This window comes from Capra hircus, chromosome 20 (assembly GCF_001704415.2).
Source record: "Capra hircus breed San Clemente chromosome 20, ASM170441v1, whole genome shotgun sequence".
Classification (NCBI taxonomy): domain Eukaryota; kingdom Metazoa; phylum Chordata; class Mammalia; order Artiodactyla; family Bovidae; genus Capra; species Capra hircus.
Genome location: NC_030827.1, coordinates 69,232,999 through 69,254,088, shown reverse-complemented (window position 1 = coordinate 69,254,088; position 21,090 = coordinate 69,232,999).

The following is a 21,090-nucleotide window of genomic DNA, read 5'->3' as shown; positions in this document are numbered from 1 at the left end:
GAGGTGTGGGTTGGGAAGATCCCCTGGAGGAGGAAACAGCGACCCGCTGCAGTATTCTTACCTAGAGAACTCCGTGGACAGAGGAGCAGGTGGCTACAGTCCATAGGGTCTCAAAGAGTCAGACACGACGGGGCCACTAAATCACCACAGGAATATGAGAAGAGCAAAAGAGTCCACAGCTGCGGCTTTCACCCGATCCCAGCAGCCTGGTGTGGTGAGTACTGTCTCTTTACTTTTACTGGGCAGGGGCTCAGATGCAACTTCCTTGACCTCAGCTGCAGAGGGGCCCGTGCACGGGACTTCTGGGTCCTGGTGCCATTGGTCTGAGACATGTAGGGGCAGGGGGCTTTGATGGACACAGGGGCGTTCACCCCAAATCTCAGATGGGATGCTGTTCAGAGCAGCTCCCGGATCCCCACCCCCGTGGCTGTTCTCTCTCCTGGTCACTTAATCCATCAGAGAGAGGCCTGGTGACATCACCCATCTCGTCCTTTCAAGTGTTTCCAGATATGAGAACAGTTTGGCTTTTCGTGGGTCTCTTGTCTTCAAGGGGAGAATGTGAAATGAAAACCAGCTGAGATTAAAATGCACCAATAAAGCAACTTGCATTCAGAAAACTTTGAAAAATATTTAAACCAATTGCGGCGGCTCAGCTTTCATCAGCCTATGAACCGTTTTGGGGGTGAAGACGCGGTTGGATTCTGGTGCCATTCAGTAGGTGGAGGCAGGTCCTGAACTCCTGCAAACCTGTGTCTTCATCTGTGAATTGGATTACACATGAACACATACCATAGTTGATATTGTGAGGATGGGTGAGAACCCTTGCAAATGCTTTTATCAAGGTGCCTGGCTCAGAATGAGTGTCTTAAAAGCCTCCTTGCATGCATTAGGCACAAGGAATGTTTGGAACGAGTCTAGCGCACTGAAGGCCTCATCCACATGGTGGGCAGCTTACTTACTGAGGTGTTAATGCCCTGAGCGTTCATCTGGGAAGCATTTGAGATGCTCGAACTCTGGTTCTGGAGAAGACTCTTGAGAGTCCCTTGGACTGCAAGGAGATCAGACCAGTCAATCCAAAAGGAAATCAACCCCGAATATTCATTGGAAAGACTGATGCTGAAGCTGAGGTTCCAATCCTTTGGCCAGTGGATGAAAAGAGCTGACTCGCTGGAAAAGACCCAGATGCTCGGAAAGATTGAGGACAAGAGAAGAAAGGGACGACGGAGGATGAGATGGTTGGAGGGCATCATTGACTCAGTGGACTTGAGTGTGAGCCAGCTCCAGGAGATAGTGAAGGACAGGGAAGCCTGGTGTGCTGCAGTCCATGGGGCTGCAAAGAGCTGGAGCCGACTGAGTGACTGAACAACGCGGTGGTCCACACCACTTGTTGGGTAGGGTGCTGTCCTCTGTGCGTCCCTAGCTGGGGTCGGGGCTTGCGATTCACTGCCCATGAATGCAGAGAGCCCTTCTGACATGAAGTCTGAGTGTCATGGGCATCAGTGACCAGGAGGGCCTCAGGGATGCCACCAGGTCAAGAGCTTGTTTGGAGCAACCACGTTCTTTCTCCTCTCCTGACACTTCTGGGTTCCCTGCCCTCTGGGTCCTCTCCAGGCCCAGGCAGTAGAGGGTCCTGGCCTTGCCGGGGGACTCTGGTTGCTCCCTGGGAGGTTGGCTGATGGCTTTTTAATTGAGCCTCAAGTCTGTTGACATAATGGGAGAGTCAACAGCAGTCCCGTTTGCAGGGGGCAGAGGGCAAGAGAATTATTTTGCATTTTAATGATCCCAGGGAACTCTTGTTAGTTTTCCCTCTTAATTTTATTTTCCTTTCCTGTTCTAAGCTCAAGAAATGGTCTTAGAATCTTTATAACAGTAAGGTTATTTTTTTTTTTCCAAGTTAATGTTGGCAGGACAAGAGTTGTTTTAGTCTCACTTTGGCTGATAAATGACACTTGTTTTAATTTTGTATCGTGGAGAATTGATTCAAGATGACTTGTAACGTCTGGAACAACGGGGCCTAATGTGATTCTTGTTTTGACTAGCCAGAAGTCATTCTCATGTGCGAGAGGGAGGCCTTTTAATTGAGGCTGTGTTGCAGGGAATTCACATCTGATCACAGGTAGTTCTCGAGTCATCCAGTCAACATTTTCATCATAGCTGTCACTTGCTGGCTGGGTGACTGTGGGGCACATAACCTCTGTTCCCAGCTTACCAGTTTTCTTGTCCGTAAATTGGACTGATGGTCACCACACAGGCTACAGTGAGAGCGAAGCGAGTGATGTACATAAACAGCTCACCCAGGAGCTGGAGGCTGGCCCACAGTATGCACAGTGGATGTTTGAAGTCATAGGTGGTCTTCGGTTGATTTACCTTCACGGGACTCTCTCTTTCTGTCTGCCTCTGTCTTGCCCTAGGACTCCCTCTCAGCTGTATTGGTTCCCTTGGGTGGTTGGAAGCAGGTGGAAGTTTGCAAAGAAGGAAGGATCATCCTGAATATGGTGTCCTTGGGTCAGGCAGCACTGGAGCCAGGCTGTTGATTTTACTAGAAATCATGTCAGGTCTCGAAGACCTGAAGCTGGTGATGCTTGCTCCTTGGTAGAAAAGCTCACCCAAACCTAGACAGCATATTGAAAAAACAGAGACAGCTCTTTGCCGACAAAGGTCCACATAGTCAAAGCTGTAGTGTTTCCAGTGGTCACATACGGATGTGACCATTGGGCCATAAAGAAGGCTGAGCACTGGAGAATTGACGCTTCTGAACTGCGGTGCTGGAGAAGACTCTTGAGAGTCCCTTGGACTGCAAGGAGATCCAACCAGTCAATCCTAAAGGAAATAAGTCCTGAATATTCACTGAAAGGACTGATGCTGAAGCTGAAACTCCAATACTTTGGCCACTGGATGTGAAGAGCCGACTCATTGGAAAAGCCCCTGATGCTGGGAAACATTCAAGGCAGGAGGAGAAGGGGACGACAGAGGATGACATGGTTGGATGGCAGCACCGACTTGATAGCCACGAGTTTGAGCAAACTCTGGGGGGTAGTAAAGGACAGGAAAGCCAGGTGAGCTGCAGTCCACGGGGTCGCAAGGAGTAGGACATAACTTAGCGACTGCACAACAACAACATAAAAAATATTAGAAATACTTATGACTGCGTTAGATGGATTCTTCCGCTTTTAAAACCCAAGATAAATTCTATTATCTGCCTATATCCACACACTCCTCCTACACAGGGCCGGGTCCAGTGTGCTGTGTGCAGCTTTGCTGATGCCCAGATCAAGCCTGCAGTTTATCACTCAGGCGTCTCTGGGCCTGGTGAGGCCCCCATGAACATGAACTCAACCCATCAGCTCCAGCAGCTTCTCCTCTGTCCAGGATGAAGAGTCAGCACTCTAGTCTTCTGGGAGAAAGGCAGAAAGGAAGGAGAGAGGAAGCCCACAGGTCTTCCTCTGCTGAAAAGTGGAGACCCTTCACTCAGCTGCAGGAGCGTGAAGACTCGATTTGTGACTGCAATTTAACACATTAAAAACCACCACTTTAGTGCAGCCCATGGCTCAGATGGTACAGAATCTGTGTGCAGTGCGGGAGACCCATCTCCGGTTCAGGAAGATGCCCTGGAGAAGGGAGTAGCTAACCACTCCAGTATCCTTGCCTGGAGAATCCCACGGACAGAGGAGCCTGGTGGGCTATAGTCCAGGGGGTCGCAGAGTCGGACACGACTGAATGAGCGACTAACACGCATGCTGTTACCAAGATCTGTTGTCCACAGGAGTCAGCCTTCAGATTTCAGAGTTTTTACTGTGTGAAACTTGCCCTGCTCTCCGTGTAGCTGTTACCTGAAATGAACGGAGAGGTTTGCACAGTAGGATTTTCCCCAAGACCGAGGGCAGAGTCTGACGGCACTTCGGTCTTGACAGTGCTGTTCTGTGTCCTCATCACCCCAGCCCACACATGAGGCCTGCCTCTGGTGTGGGCCTGGGAAGGAAGAAGAGGATCCGGCATCCAGATGCGGGTGACCTGCTCATCTGGGCGCCCTCTGTGCTAACCCCACACCTGTCTCGGATGCACGTCTGTCTAGGGCTAGCCCCCTTGAGATGCCCGGTGAGAGCTCTCACCAGGCCTGTGGTGCAGTAAGGCTGAAGTCCGGGCAGCTCAGCTGCAAAGCGATGCAATGTCAATCCTGGCTCATCGGAAATTGAAGCTATCCCTCTGGGTTTCAATTCTGACCAAGCTGAAATGTCTCCTTTTTTTTTTTTTTTTTTTATTATCAGGAAACCTTTTAATAGATTTTCACCAGTGGACCTCAGGTCGCAGGAGGAAATACAGGGCAGGAAGATTAGACCGATGCTCTCATTTAGCTTTGCGGGAACCAGTTATAGCCGCCCTATAAATAGTCGGCCCTGTGCAACCTTGAGACTTTTGAAAAGCCAACCATCAGCTCTGTGCAGGGCGCTTGGAGAAACCTGTGCTAACAAAATGTCAGGAGGCTGACAAACCATCAACGGTCCTGAAAAGACGTCTCCTCCTCTTCTCAGATCTAGTTCTCCTCCGTCAAATGGCTTCATCCTTCTTTCCAGCTGGGAAGGGACCCCTTGCTTATTGCTGAGCCAGGCTCTGTCTGGGTTAGGAGCAGAGCACCTGGAGAGACCTGTCTCCTCAAAAGCACTGGAGAAACCCGGCCACCTCTGCCCTGGGGACTTCAGGCACTGGGAGCCCAGGAGCCTCTTTCTCCATTAACAGCCCTGGGCTGGGACGGTGTTTGTTCAAGATCACAACCCCATGTCTGCAGCCCTGCTATACTCAGCCCTCCATATCATGCCTGGCTTTCTCCAGGTTGCGTGGACCCCTCTTTAACCTGGACTACAACTGTGAAATTCATTTTTGAACTCTTTAAGCTGAGCTAGTTTTCCTTTTCTGACTTGATCAGGCTTCCTCGGTGGCTCAGATGGTAAAGAATCTGCTTGCAACATGGGAGACCCAGGTTAGATCCCTCAGTGAGGAAGATCCCCTGGAGAAGAGAATGGCAATCTACGCCAGTATTCTTGCTTGGAGAATCCCACGGACAGAGGAGCCTGGTGTATGGTCTCAAAGAGTCTGACTTGGCCGAGGGTCTAACGCTTTCACTTTTTTTTCTTTCCACTTCTTTACAGCATCTTGAGAGGGACCATAGCTCATGATTATTTTACTTCCGTTTTTCTGTTCCCCTCACAGCATTGAGCTCCATGCCTGTAATAGGTGGATGTCTTTTTTGTTAACTTCTTCACTGAAATGTAGCATATAGTCAAAAGAATAAATATAATGCAAAGAAATGGGAGTAAAGCAAACGCCTTTGGGCCCATATTGCAGTTGAAGAAATAGGAAAGCCACACTGTTGATGGTTCCTGGGTTGCTTCTCCTGCTTTGCCCACATCGCAGCTTCCAGCTTGAGCTTTGTGGTACAGTTCTTGCCGTTCCCTACAGCCCTGTCCCATGTGGATGCCACCCTAACCACATCCTGTTTACTTCTGCGTATTTTCACGCTGTGCAAATAAAAGTCCGTCTTATTTGGCCTCTTGGCTGCCTTTCTCATTCCCCGTTATGTTTCGGATGCTGAGCTCTGCGGTATGCGCTGCAGGTCGGTCTTTTTCACTCCGTATGCAAAGCTGCAGTTTATCCATTCTCTTGTCCTTTGACGTTGCATGTGTTTTTGTTTTTCTTACAACAAACATTCTTCTAGAGAGCTCCTTGCGCGCGTCCCCTAAAGCAGATATAAGAGTTTCTCTAGGGATTATATGACCAGGAGTAGAGTGGATGGACCGAATGGCTGGATCCCACCTGGTGTTATGAAGGTGTTTGTGTTCAGACCCTCCACGTGGAGTGTTCCATTGCGACACGGTCTTTGCCAGCACTTGCTATTAGCTGATATGTTAGTTGTTCCCATCTGATGATTTGTAAATAGTTCTCTTGGAGGGTTTATTTTGTATTTCCCTAGTGTTGACTACCTTTTCGTATATTCATTAAAAAAAAAATTTCTTCGGGAAGATGTGCCCATTCACATCTTTTGCTTATTTTTCTTTTATTTCTTTGTTTCATTTAATAAGTTTATATTCAGTACCTAGTCTTACAAGATTCAGGCACTGACCTTTAGTTGTATATGTTGTAAATATCTTCAGTCAGTTTTTGGCACCATTCCCTTACATTTTGCATAGAGCTTTGCAGAAGTTGTCCATTTTAACATAACCTAATTGATCTTTTTTTTCTTCTAAAATGTCAGTTTTTTTCTTTCTCTTTATTAAAACATCATTTCCTACACTAAGGCCATGAAGATATTCTGTCTATTTCGCCCCTAAATTTTTTTCAGTTTCAACTTTACGTCATCCATAATTGACTTCTGTATGTGATTAGTGACTAGTTACTCTACGTCACTAACTGTTTTGGCAACATCTGATTAAATACTTAATTAATCTACTGATAATTAAAGGTACATCGATCATATTTCTTCCCCATATGTGTGCAGAACTCTTTCTGGACTCTCTGTTCTATCCCAGAGGTCTACTGGAACCCACTGCCAGTTCCACAGGCTTCTTATCCCTGAGGCTAACCGCTGCTAGCTGGACACCCTGATAATCTTCAGCCCTAGCCTTTGTTCAGCATTGCTCTTAAAAATGCCTTGTATTTGCTGGGTAGCCTGTGACTAATGGGTTATGCCACTCAAATTTAATTTCCTGTTCAAGTTGTATCCATATTGAACTTTTGGGGTCAGATTTAATTTGATTTTTCAATTGCTAGGAAAGGTATATTATAATCTCTCACTATAATGGTAGAAACTTCAATTTGACTTATTTAACTTTTTTGGCCTTATTTTGGAGCTCTAAAGTTAAGTTTATGCAAGATTAGAATTTCTGCATCTTCCCAGTGAATTAAATGTTTTATCCATTATGGGTGAATTATGCACTAGGATCGCCTTTCTCCTTAACATCCATTTCACCTTACGTTAGTATCATTATATGTTTTCTATGTTTGGGGTTTTGCTATGAAGCTTCTGAGATCCTAGCTCCCCAGTCAGGGATGGGACCTGTACCCCCTGAACTGGGAGACAAAGTCTTAACCCCTGCACTGCCAGGGAAGCCCCTTCCACACTTTCAGTATGCTCCCTTTTTCCCTTATTAAACATCGTTGCTATATATTCTGGTAAGTTAATCATTCGAAGACTTGGTGAATCATATGTTGGTTGGTTCTTTTCTTTTTTGGCTGAGTCTGGTTCATAGCACCTTGTTTCCTCATATGTCTTCTGATTTTTATTTTTATTCTTTGAATTGTGAACTCATCATCCTTAGACCTTTGTGGAAATTCCTGAGGCTTTCAAGATGTATTTCTCCAGAGGGACTCATGACTCCAGCCACAATCTTGAGTGCACCGTCAAGTCAGGGCCACTTTATCACGACTTTAAAACGTTCATTTTGAATTAATTTTAGACGGCATGAAAGCTGTGAAAATAGCATAGAAGTTCCATAGTTCCCATCCCCAGATACCTTTGACTTTAACCTTCACACAACCGTAGTCTTAATAAAGTCCTCAAAATTAATATGGCTACAGTACCTTTAATTAAACTGCAGATCTTATTCAAATTTTGCCAGTTTTTCCCTGTACCCCTATTTGTGCTCCAGTACCCAGTCCAGGATGATTCCAAGTCACATTTGCCACACTTCCTTAACTCACAAATCTGTGTCGGACCATCAGTCCTCGTCTTCCAAAACTTGACACTTCTAAAGAATATTGGTTGTACAATATTTCGTACAAAGATGTTCACTGCAGTGTTATTTACAGTAGAGAAAGACTGAGAATAAAGTAAACTGAAAAAAATGATTAATTAAGTTAGGGCACATATATCTGATAAATTACAATGAAGTCATTGAAACTATGTCTTTAAAGAATGTTTAAACATGTAAGATGTCACAGGTATATTATGCTTTCAAGTGACCTAAATATATCAGATAAAGAAGTACTTAAAGAAACCTTGAGAAAAATTGTGTCGAAAGTGAACAGGATTTATTCACAATTCACATGCATTGCTGTGCTTTAAAAATTTTCTACACTGGTGTGTATTTCTAACTTTGTGATCAGAGGAAGCAAAGGAAAGCCATAAAGGGGAATTTTGAGCTGCATTAATTTAATAAATATCTATGAGAGCCTTCAAATATAGATATTGCAACAATACAGCCATTTGTTCATCCAGAATTAAGAGTGAAGTCACAATTAATGGAGGGATTAAAGAATTGCACATTATCATGATAAGCCTCCTCGTTTTACTTAGCCTTAGCCAGATAGCATCTGCAGAGCTGAGGACAAGGTGTTACTGGCTTATGCTTTTTCCCCTCATGCCCTTGTATCACTATCTAGTGATGGTAAAATGAAGCACTTTTCAGCCAGATAGAAAGAGCAGCACACTGTCTGTTTCCAAGCGTCTCTGCAGCACCCCTGTTGCACCTCTGTCTGAGCCCTGGCTACGCGTCAGCTGGCCCAGCACTCTTGAGCAAGTTGCCGCTTGTTCTGAACCACTCACTCCTTCCTTTAAGCGGGCTAGTCTCCAAGATCTATTTCAGTTTTGTTCTTCAAAGGTGGGGTTGCTATAGAAAGCAAGTTTCATTTTGTGATTTTTTTGGTAAGTAACATTTTGTGTTGACTATAAAACAAGGCTTTTGTACAGCTCAAATTCTTCCTACACAGCAGTCTTTTGGATTCCAGAGGCTCAGCGTTTCACTGAATATGTTTAGCCTGAGAGTGATGCTTTTCACTCCAACTTCAGCTTGGGTGTGTGTGTGTTTGATACTGACCGCTTCCCTAGTAGATGAAATCTAGAGGTGGCTGCCATTCGGGGTGAGGTGGTAGGAATAGGCTGCAAAGTGATGGAGAGAAGGGAGTTGGTCCTTGGAGATTCTGCTGTCTGAGGGAGGGATTGGGCACAGAAATGAATGAGGCTGCTTAGAGGTTTGTAGAAACTTCCCTGGCTCCATGAAATGAGTTTCACGAGATTTTAAGTCTCTTAAAAATTAAAGGTGTTCAGCTCGTGTGGCTCCATGTCCAAAAAATAAACAGCCCAATCAAAACAATGGGCAGAAGACCTAAGAAGACATCTCTCCAAAGAGGACATACATATGAGCACAGACACGTGACAAGATGCTCGGCATTGCTAATTCTTAGAGAAATGCAGATCCAAGCTATGATGAGGCCTTACCTCACACCAGCCAGAATGGCCATCAGCAGAAAGCCTACAAACAGGGAATGCTGGAGATGGCGTGGAGGAAAGGAAACCCTCCTACACCCCTGGTGGAGGTGAAAATCGGTGTAGCCACTACGCAGAACAGCATGGAGGGTCCTTAAACCACTAAAAATAGAACTACCCTATAGCCCAGCAATCCCACCCCTGGGCATATATCTGGAGAAAGACACGGTCTGAAAAGATACATGTACCCCAGTGTTCACAGCAGCACTGTTCACAGCAGCCAAGACGGAAGCAACCTGAGTGTCCATCGGCAGATGAATGGATGAAGAAGACGTCGTACATGCATGCAATGGAACATTACTCAGCCATAGAAAGAATGAAATCATGCCGTTTGTAGCAACATGGGTGGACCTGGAGATGGTCATAGTAAGTGCAGTAGGTCAGAGAGAGAAACAGAGATATCATAGAATATTGCTCATAGGCATAATAAAAAATGATGCAAATGAACTTATTTACAAAATAGAAGCAGACTCACACACTTAGAGAAAGAATCAATGGTTCCCAGGGTGGGAGCATGGTGGAGAGGGATAGATTGGGAGTTTTGGGGTGGGGCCCTCAGGCTGCATCTGTGGTTGCCGAAGATGCCCCTGGGGGAACCTCTTGGGCTGGGCTGGGAGCTCCTCCTGTGACTCCTTGAAGAGGAAGCAGCCCTTTGAGGCATCCTCCTCCAAAGCTGTGTCCACATCTCTCTTGTTCTCTTTTCCTCCCAACCCCTCCTTGGGTGGTGAATCCTGAGAGGTGCTTTCCTTCACTCCTCTGTCCTTTCATCTAGGCAGTGGAGACAAAAGGCTATTAATTTCTGTCTTCTCAGTTAAATTCTACCGCGTGTCTTCCAGAAGGACTCATGGCTCTGACGTAGGTAGCTTCAACCATCAGACCTGCTTTTTTGACACCAAGAGTTATTTGTCTCCTTTTGAAATGTGCATAATTTATACACAGTAGATGTTTTTGCTTGCTTTTGGTATGAAAATATTGAATTATTAAACTAGGCTTGGCTTGGTCTTCCAAGTTCTGATTAATTGGGACTTTATACTAACATCAAGGCCCAGAGTTAAGTGTAAGTCTTGAAAGTTTATTAGAGGAAGTGGAGAAATCTGTTTTCTTTGTTTCGTGTATTTTCCAAGCTGGAATTTATCAGAAGTTACCTCTGTGGATTGCCGTCGCACTTTCACTATTAAAAAAGAAACGCCAGTGGCGCGTCTTCCGTTTCCGACCATGCCTGCAATTACCTTTGACCTCTAGTGTAAAAAACAAACATACTTGTGCAAAGATGATGTTTTCCCCCCAAACTGTATATCATTATTTTCAGAATAGTGCAAAAGATGGAAACGTGATCTACTATCAAACACTGCTCCCCGTAAAATATCATGATATAGTTTGATGCATCTGCAGAAAAGATCAGATTTTTTTCCCCCTCAGAGAGCATAGCCTTTATCATGCAATTATTACTTGACTAATTGGTTCTATGTTAAGTACAAAGTTGGACTATTGGCTAATCTGTGTCCAAAAAAATGCGGTCATCAATTGTTTAGATGTCTCCTTTGATGGGCATCACCTGTGTTCTAAGTAATTGCGGTTTTATTCGAGTCAATATTGCTTGCATTTATCATTCATGGAGTGGAAACTCTGGCATAAGTGTGGGGATAATTGGGCATTGGGGATTATTAGAAGTCTTTATTATGTGGAAATGCCTAAATAACATCTGTTCCAACATTCCTGCTCTTCAGGGCTGCTTTGTAGTTGCCACGTCTTCAGGGACCTTCAAACCAAGAAACAAAGAAATTCAATATAAACTGCACTTCACTTAAAGCCCTTTAAACCCATCAAGTGAGCGTGGCCTGGGCCTGGGTTAGCCTGAGCCTCAGCGAGGAGAGAAGGGCTTACCCCCTGTGCTCCCCGGGTTTTAATGTAAACACTAATCATAGGCCCTGCGTTTCTTCCACTTCCCGCAGTCAGGATAACAGAAGAAAGCTGTATTTGCTGAAGCCAGTGACTAAATGAATCTCTGACTCTCAACCTAACACTTGAATTTTAATCCAGGGGCTTAGGTATGCAGAATGGCGCATGAACACTTTTTTGTTTGGTTTGGTTTGGTGAGATTTTCGCTCTTGAAATGAGGCAGTTCTTCCCAAGAAAGGGATAAGTTCTGTTGGAATGTGGAGAGGAATAACACCGTGGGCAGAAAAAGGGTTAGAAGGCGCCCCCCATGCTGTGCCCACGCTTCGGGCGGCAGTGGGTCTGAGGCCACGCCCACCAGCGTTGGGCCCCGGCCCTCACGCCACGTGGGGGCTCGTCGTCACGTGCCCTGTGTGCGGTGGACTGTATGCACAGGCTGGGCTACTGATGCCCAGGCCCCCTGGCGGAGGCCTGTTAGCCAGCAGTGGTCCTCCCTGGGCGCTGCGGAGTTAGGAACTAGCGGGGCAGGTTCGGTGAGAGGGACGCATCTGGATGAACGCAGGGCCCCCAGGCTGGAGGCCTATGGATGGAGGGAGGCCCCTGAGGGTTCTGGCGGCGAGTCCAACACAGGTTCAGGCCCCTTTCTCACGGGTTCTAGGTGGGCCAGCCCTTGGGGCAGCTCCCACTTCCCATCCCTCTTTCAGCCTCAGCCGTTGGACACCAAGGACTGTTTAAACAGCTACTGCAATGGCCTCAAATTGAACCTATTTAAGAAAACCCTCCTGCCCTGGCATGTCTAGGAGGCTTTTTCTCTGATGCATACGTGCTAAGCTACTTGAGTTGGGTCCGACTCTGCGCTACCCCATGGACAGCTGGACGTGGTGGTGTGGTCACTAAGTGGTGTCCGACTCTCACGACCCCATGGACTGTAGCCCGCCAGGCGCCTCTGTTTACGGGATTCTCCAGGGAAGAATACTGGAGTCGGCTGCCATTTCCTTCTCCAGGGATTCTTCCCCACGCAGGGATGGAACTCAGGTCTCTGGCACTGCAGGCAGATTCTTTACTGGCTGAGCTATGCAAGAGGCTGCATAGGCAACTGGATAAAATAAATACTGATGACAAGGTAAAACTGAGGGCATATACTCAAGTATGTGGCTCCTAACAGCAAACATAAAGGAATCAAGTTATTTGGTTGGGAAGGAGAGACTGTCTGGCGAGGTTAAAATTCGAACCGTCACTTGTGCTGTTAAGGAAACTGTCTATTTTCATGTCTTCAGTGCCTTATCAGAGTACCTGCTACAGAGCGGCTCCTCAGTGCAGCTCAGTTCAGTCGCTCAGTCGTGTCCGACTCACTGTGAGCCCATGAACCGCAGCATGCCAGGCCTCCCTGTCCATCACCAGCTCCCGGAGTCCACCCAAACCCATGTCCATTGAGTCGGTGATGCCATTCAAACATCTCATCCTCTTTTGTCCCCTTTTCCTCCTGCCCTCAATCTTTCCCAGCATGAGGGTCTTTTCAACTGAGTCAGTTCTTCACATCAGGTGGCCAAAGTATTGGAGTTTCAGCTTCAACATCAGTCGCTCCAATGAACACCCAGGACTGATCTCCCTTAGGATGGACTGGGTTGGATCTCCTTGCAGTCCAAGGGACTCTCAAGAGTTTTCTCCAACCCCACAGTTCAAAAGCATCAATTCTTCTGTGCTCAGCTTTCTTTATAGTCCAACTCTCACATCCATACATGACTACTGGAAAAATCATAGCCTTGACTAGACAGACCTTTGTTGGCAATGTAATGTCTCTGCTTTTTAATATGCTGTCTAGGTTGATCATAACTTTCCTTCCAAGGAGCAAGCATCTTTTAATTTCATTGCTGCAATCACCATCTGCAGTGATTTTGGAGCCCAGAAAAATAAAGTCAGCCACTGTTTCCACTGTTTCCCCATCTATCTGCCATGAAGTGATGGGACCGGATGCCATGATCTTAGTTCTCTGAATGTTGAGCTTTAAGCCAACTTTTTCACTCTCTTCTTTCACTTTCATCAAGAGGCTCTTTAGCTCCTCTTCACTTTCTGCCATAAGGGTGGTGTCATCTGCATATCTGAGGTTACTTACATTTCTTGCGGCAATCTTGATTCCAGCTTGTGCTTCTTCCAGCTCAGCGTTTCTCGTGATGTACTCTGCATATAAGTTAAATAAGCAGGGTGACAATATACACCTTTGAGGTACTCCTTTTCCTATTTGGAACCAGTCTGTTGTTCCCTGAGCGGATACTCAGCTCATCTTTTAACCAATAAGTGAATCCCTTGAAACATCTCAAACATTTCTGTTGGATACTTTACTGCTTAAAGAGGCAAGGAGATAAATGTACCTGCTTCGGAATGTTTTCCAATAGTAAGATTGATACATTAAAAAAAAATGATTCTTTTTAATCCTCAGTTGATCAGTTAATTCATTAGTCAGAAGATCTTGCTCTTCTTTACATTTTTATTAATTGAAATTTTACTGCATGTAAAGCAGCACATTTTACAGTTAAAAATGCCTCGTGGACCCACTCCACAGCCCGGGGAACTCTACTGGGTACTATAATTATCTACATGGGGAAAGAATCTAAAACAATGGCTCTATGTATAAGTGTGTCACGTTGCTGCACAGCAGAAACTAACACAACGCTGCAAGTCAACTGCACTCCAATCAAAAAAATTTTTTAAAAGGTATCATCACAAGGAAAAAAATAAAAATAAAATCTTTGGCTCCTGGGGGGAAAAATGACTCATGAGGTGGTTTTGTTATGCTTCCTGGAAAGAAGGGACTTAGCAAAAAGACCAGAGAACTCTGCTTCTTTTCTTAGGTTTTATCATACCTAGTCATCTCTTGGTTCCCGGTTAAAAATATGTGTTTTCTCCACGACTCACTGTGCCTGGCTGTGGCTCTTTCTTCTTGTTTTGTTTGCCCTTACCAGCTTGAGTAAGTAGTCATGTATGGATGTGAGAGTTGGACTGTGAAGAAAGCTAAGCACTGAAGAATCGATGCTTTTGAACTATGGTGCTGGAGAAGGCTCTGAGAGTCCCTTGGACTGCAAGGAGATCCAACCAGTCCATCCTAAAGGAGATCAGCCCTGGGTGTTCACTGGAAGGACTGATGCTGAACTTGAAACTCTAGTACTTTGGCCACCTGATGCGAAGAGCTGACTCACTGGAAAATACCCTGATGTTAGGAAGGATTGAAGGCGGGAGGAGAAGGAGACAACAGAGGATGAGATGGCTGGATGGCATCACTGACTTGATGGATATGAGTTTGAATAAACTCCGGGAGTTGGTGATGGACAGGGAGGCCTGGTGTGCTGAGGTCCATGGGGTGGCAGAGTTGGACACGACTGAGCCACTGGACTGGACTGAACCGGTTGAAGGCCCTTGGGATATTTGGTCTCTGTCTGAGAGATCTAGGCACTGGGGGATGGCAAACCAGACTCGCCCTGCAGAGTGCTGTCCCAGCTTTGTGCCTGGGTGGTGCTGGAGAGCTCAGCCCTGGGGCCTGTCCTGGGGGCCAGTCTGGCCATCGGCCCCGTTGGCTGCGAGCTCCCACAATGTGCCCTGTGAGGCCTGATCTGCACACACTGAGAAGATTTCTGGCATCACAGGGGCCGTGAAAGCCAATTAGTGAGAAAGGGTCTTTCTAGCATCACTCATGGGTTTCCTCTTGTCTCTCCCACGTCTGCGGCTCCAGCTCCTCTGCTTATGCATGGGAGGGGAATGGCTTTCTGGCCTAGAAGGCCTGTCCACTCCTGGGCTGGTGGCAGGTGGGCAGCCCCCGAGAGCCGGTCAGTGTGGTCTCCCCCAGCTGGCCTGGGTTCCCACCCGAGTCTGCCGAGATGCTCCAGGAAAAACTCTTATCCCCTTCTGGGTGGTGAATGGTGCTCCCTCTTGCCCACCTGGCCAGGTGTGGTTGGTGAGATGTCCAGGCCAGCCCCATGTCCTGGGGAGACGACCGTGCTGGTGGCGGTGGGGGTGGGGAAGGGGGGTTCCAGAACTTTCTTTTACTTGGCAGCAATTTGTGACTGACATGCATCTGCCACAGGAGAACAAAGTAAGCAACAACAACAATAAACGGGCTGCCTTTGCCTTTGTGCAGCTTCATTTTGGAGATGTTTCCCCAGTGCGCTGTTCCGGAAAAAATTTCCACATGAACGAATTATTAGTTTCACCAGGCTTACTTATAAACTCTTTCCCAGTCTTCCCCTCGCCGCCCCCCACAAAGCCACAGTTATATGGAGCAGGGATGCAGTTTAGGACTTGAGAAGAAGGCGATGCTGCCAAATACGTTATTTCATTCATGATTTTAATGGTGCTTCTTTGGCTTTTATCCTTTCCCACCCTGGTTGCCACCATGCTTTTATCACCTGATCATGTATATGGAATTTGGAAATTTCTAAGCAAAAGTAAATAAAAATAATTTTAGATCATTTTTCTGGAGGACCTTTTTACTCTTGCAGGAGTAATGAAACACACTACTTTGCAACTCTCTGGAGTTGGGGTTCTCCAGGGCACTTTTTGCCTCTAATGGGAATGCACGGAATTCCGATGACCAGGCATGGAGCATCTTTCCAGGAGAGGTTCGTGCCCTGGTGACTAGAGGGCAGACAGCATCTTATTGTTAGGAACATCCCAGATCTGCTTAGCCAGCCTCCATCCAATTTCTTAAAATCAAGAAATGCTAATGAAGAAGTGGAAAGCTGCTGCTGCTGCTGCTGCTGCTGCTGCTGCTAAGTCACATCAGTCGTGTCCAACTCTGTGCGACCCTGTAGACAGAAGCCCAGCAGGCTCCTCTGTCCCTGGGATTCTCCAGGCAAGAATACTAGAGTGTGTTGCCATTTCCTTCTTCAAGTGGAAAGTTAGCCAGCAGCATAATTTGTTAATTAGATATTGGCTCAGATGGTAAAGCGTCTGCCTACAATGTGGGAGACCCACGTTCAATCCCTGGGTAGGGAAGATCTGAAGAGGGCAATGGCAGCCCGCTCCAGTACTCTTGCCTGGCAAGTCCCATGGACGGAGAAGCCTGGTAGGCTACAGTCCATGGGGTCGCAAGAGTCGGACATGGCTGAGCAACTTCACTTTCACTTTGCTGTGGACAGAGAGAGAGGAGGAGAGAGAATGAAAGTGCCCGCAGTGCTGAAACAGCCAGTCCTGGATTTGGAGCTCTTGGGGGGAGGTCGGAGGTGGTGGTGCGACACCTCCTTGCTTCCCCACTCGGCACCTCTAACTGTCTGGGGAAGACCCTCCCCGTGTCCCGGCTCTTTCTCCTGTCTGCTCTTCCTGCTTGCACCCCCACCCCACACGCTGGCAGTGGGTGAGATGTGCACCTCTCTATTGCCCTGTGAGCGTGTACAGACTCGCACTGTGGTCAGGTGAGTCTATGTTAAACCGATGCTGACCAGCATTGCTGGTGGGGAAGTCAGATGGCAAAGCTCCAGAGAAGACAGTTTGGAAGTCCCTCAACAATCGAACCCAGAGCTACTATGTGATCCAGCAATTCCATTTCTGGGTATGTACACAAAAGAATTGAAAGAAAGACTCGCATAGTTATTTGTAAACCCCTGTTCACAGCAGCCTATGCACCGCAGCCAGAAGGGGGAAGCAACCAGGTCTGTCAACAGGTGACGGATAAACACGATGTGCTCTCTGCACATGATGGAATATTATTAAGCCTTGATGAGGAAGGAAATGCTGACACAGGCTACAATGTGGAAGAACCTTGAAGACACTGTGCCAAGTTAAACAGGCCAGGCGCAAAATAATTAATACTGTGTGAGTCCAAGTAATGAGGTTGCTGAAACACTCAAATTCACAGAATGGAAGGGTGGTTGCCAGGGGCTGGGGACAGAAAGGAAGGGAAATAGGTATTTGATGGACGTATGCAAGGTCAGTTGATTGCCATGCTGGACTCTTTTGTGACCCTATGCAATCCAGTCCCATCACTTCACGGCAAATAGATGGGGAAACAGTGAAAACAGAGACAGACTTTATTTTCTTGAACTCCAAAATCACTGCAGACGGTTACTGCAGCCATGAAATTAAAAGACACTTGCTCCTTGGAAGGAAAGTTAAGACAGCATATTAAAAAACAGAGGCATCGCTGCCGACAAAGTTCTGTATAGTCAAAGCTGTGGTTTTCCCAGTGGTCATGTATGGATGTGAGACTTGGACCAACATGAAAGCTGAGTGCCGAAGAATTGATGCTTTTGAAAGGTGGTGTTGGAGAAGACTCTTGAGAGTCCCTTGGACTGCAACCCTAAAGGAAATCAGTCCTGAATATTCACTGGAAGGATTGATGCAGAAACTCCAGTCCTTTGGCCACCTGATGAGAAGAGCTGACTCACTGGAAAAGCCCGTGATGCTGGGAAAGATTGAGGGCAGGAGGAGAAGGGGACGACAGAGGATGGGATGGCTGGATGGCGTCACCGACTCAATGGACATGAGTCTGAGCAAGCTCTGGGAGATGGTGAAGGTCAGGGAAGCCTGGCGTGCTGCAGTTCATGGGGTTGCAATGAGTTGGACACAACTGAGCGACTGAACAACAACCCCATGGACTGTAGCCCACCAGGCTCCTCTGTCCAGAGAATTTTCCAGGCAAGAATACTGGAGCGGGTTGCCATTTCCTACTCCAGGGGATTGAACTGAACCCATGTCTCTTGTGTCTCCTGCACGGGCAGGCAGACTCTTTCCCCCTGAGCCCTGATGAATACAGAGATCCAGTTTGGGAGGATGCAAAGACTCTGCAGATGGATGGTGGCGACGGTGGCCTAGATTCCTGAATGAGCTTAATGTCACAGAATCGTACTCGGTGAAGACTGGTTAAAACGGCGAATTGTAAATTACATGTTTTACTTCCTTTAAAAGAAGTGCCAAAAAATGATACTCGTGGTAAACTGCTGTGAATCTCATTGTACTTTGAAGCTCTCTCTGTATCACAGGGTTCATGGCGCGTGGTCTCAGCGCTCCTGCTCACGGTTTCACGGTTGGCAATGGTAGTTCGCTTACCTTTCCCCAGAGTGTCCATGTTGAGACTCCGTCCAGCGCTGTCAGCATGCTGGACGCCGGGGGAGACACACTGCATCTGTCCCCATGGTCTCTCTGCTCTGTTCCTGGGAACAGAATTGCCTGGGTTGGACGACGCACACACGCTGAGCTTAACTCAGCAGAGCCAGTGTCGTGTCCAAAGGGCTCTGTGTATTCCTGGGTCCCCTCAGAACAAGCCATTCCCCTTTCCTGCTTATCCACCAGCGCTCGTCCAGCCAGCTTTCACACACTTGCCAGTCTGCCGGATGCCAAGTGGGGTCTTGCTCCTTTAACTTTCAGTCCTCTGATTACTGATGAAGCAGAGGATCTTTTCACATCTTGTTGGGGTCTGGGTTTCCTCTTCCCGTGAATCGTCCCTTCGTGCTCTCTGCCTCCCTGTCTATTGTGTTTTTTCTTTCTGATTTATAGGCATTTCTTGCATATTCTAGATAATAGGGTCCCCTGTTGGTCTTAGATATTGCAAATAGATTCTCTCAATCTGTTATCTGTTGCTAACTTGGCCCATGTGTTTTTCATTAAAATCAATCCCCATTTAAGGTAATAAATTCAACATACTTTTTCTTTGATTAGATCATTTGTTTTCAATCTCTCTTGCCTCATGAAAATGGATTTTAACATGTAAATTTTACTTTCTGTACTATCTAGGTGTATCTGCGCATTTTAAAGTATAATATTTTTATGTTGTTCAGTTATAAGTGTTTCACAATTTCCTCTATCACTTCGTTTTTTTTTCTCGCAAGTATACATTGTTGAGGTCCTAGAAACAGGGGGAGCTCTTGAGTTACACAGGCAGACCTCAGATCTGCTGTGGGTTTGTTTTCAAATCACCACTGCAATAAAGTGATTATTGAAATAAAATGAGTCACACCATTTTTTTTTTTTTGGTTTCCTACTGCATACAGAAGCTGTGTTTACACAATATTGTGGGCTATTAAGTGTGCAATAGCATTCTGTCTAAAAAAAGTACGTATGTTAATTAAAAAATACTTTCCTGCTAAAAAATGCTAATCATCACATGAACGTTCAGCTAGTCAATCCTCTTATGATAGTAACGTCAAAGATGACTGGTCACAGATCTCCCTGACAAATGTAATAGTAATGAAAAAGTTCAAAATATTGCAAGAATTTTGAACACGGGACACACAGACAGGAAGGGAACAAGTACTGTTGGAACGTGGCGCCGATGGACCTGCTTGGTGCAAGGTTGCCACAAACCTTCAGCTTGTGAAAAACACAAAATCTGCAAAACGTGATGAAGGGAAGCACGATAAGTGACGTGTGCCTGCATTTTAAAAACTGATGTCCAGTTTTCCTCACCGCAGTAAGCACCTCATCTGATGACGCTGGTTTATCAGGATTTCCTGAGCGTTTATCTGTGGTCTAGTCTAGCATCAATGTCTGCAGCTGTTCCTTGGATGCTCAGAAATAGTGTGTCTCAAACATTCTGTGGTGAAATACCAGGATTTTTCTTTTTTCTTTTTCCTTTTTTCTTATTTGTTTTTGTTAATTTCCAATCTGCCACAAATCTTTACTTGGCAAAATTCAATAAAATGAAATGCCAGAAAATGATCCTACGATTGGATGTATCAGCAATAACAGATTGTTTACGTTTTAAACGCTCTCAGTTTTAAAATTTATCTAATTGCAGATTGGTAAGAACAGCAGTGGGAGGATACTAAAAAACCAGCAAGACTATGTGTCCTCTCTTTGTTAGGCTTAGAGTTCCAAGTCAAGTCACTTGAGTTTTTTAATTCCACTATTCGTATAGCCTCTATCTCTGTCTATCTTTGTATCTTTCAGGTGAGGTTTTTTTTACAAAATCTCCAACTACTATTGTTTAAATATCAACTTATCTTCTCAGTTTTGCACCAGGTTTGCATATTTTGAGGATATTTGTTAAGGTATACATGTTCATGTTGGTCATAAGGAATTTGCATTACTATACCTTTCCTCTTTTTCCCTTAAGATAGCTCTGTCTTGATGTTTATTTAGTCAAATGTCGAATTGTCATTTCATCTTATCATGGGCAATACTCCCCTGGTAGACATTTTCTCATCCTTCTGTTTAACCTCTCTTGATTCTTTTAGAGTTATGGACTATGTTTTTAAAATCCAATCTGCAATGCTTGATCTTTCTGTTGCTGGGCTTCACACATTTTTGCCGACTGTCCGATTATTTTAGGATTTGTTTCCATGCTCAACTCATGCTTCCAATTTTCCGTACTTGTGTGTGTATTTTTTATCCTTTCATGTTCTTTATTGGAGAGATGAGATTTCAATTACAAATTAAAATTATGCATTTTGTTTTTATTCTTATAGTGGTTTCCTAGAATTAGAATCCCATAATCGTGTATATTACCTTTTTCAACCTCAATTTTTCTGAATTGAGGTAAAATTTACTTACAATAAAATGTGTCTCTTAAACCTTTAGTTTGATACTGTGCCGTGTGCTTAGTTGCTCAGTTGTATCTGACTTTTTGTGACCCCGTGGACTGTAGCCCACCAGGCTCCTCTGTCCGTGGGATTCTCCAGGCAAGAATACAGGAGTGGGTTGCTGTGCCCTCCTCCAGGGGATCTTCCCAACCCAGGGATCAAAACCATGTCTTCTGCATTACAGGTGGATTCTTTACCATCTGGGCCACCAGGAAAGTCATTCTGGCAATTCATAACCACCATCTCAAATAAGAATGCTGGACATTTCCATTTACTCAGAAACCTTCAAGATTGCTTCAGGTCAGTTTCTCCTATCCCCCAGAGATAACAATATTCTGATGCCTATAGAGGTCTTTTCTTGGTCTTGTACTCCTGAAAAAAGAATTCACAGGTCTTTAGTGTCTGGCTTGTGTTGTTTAACAATTGTTTAGA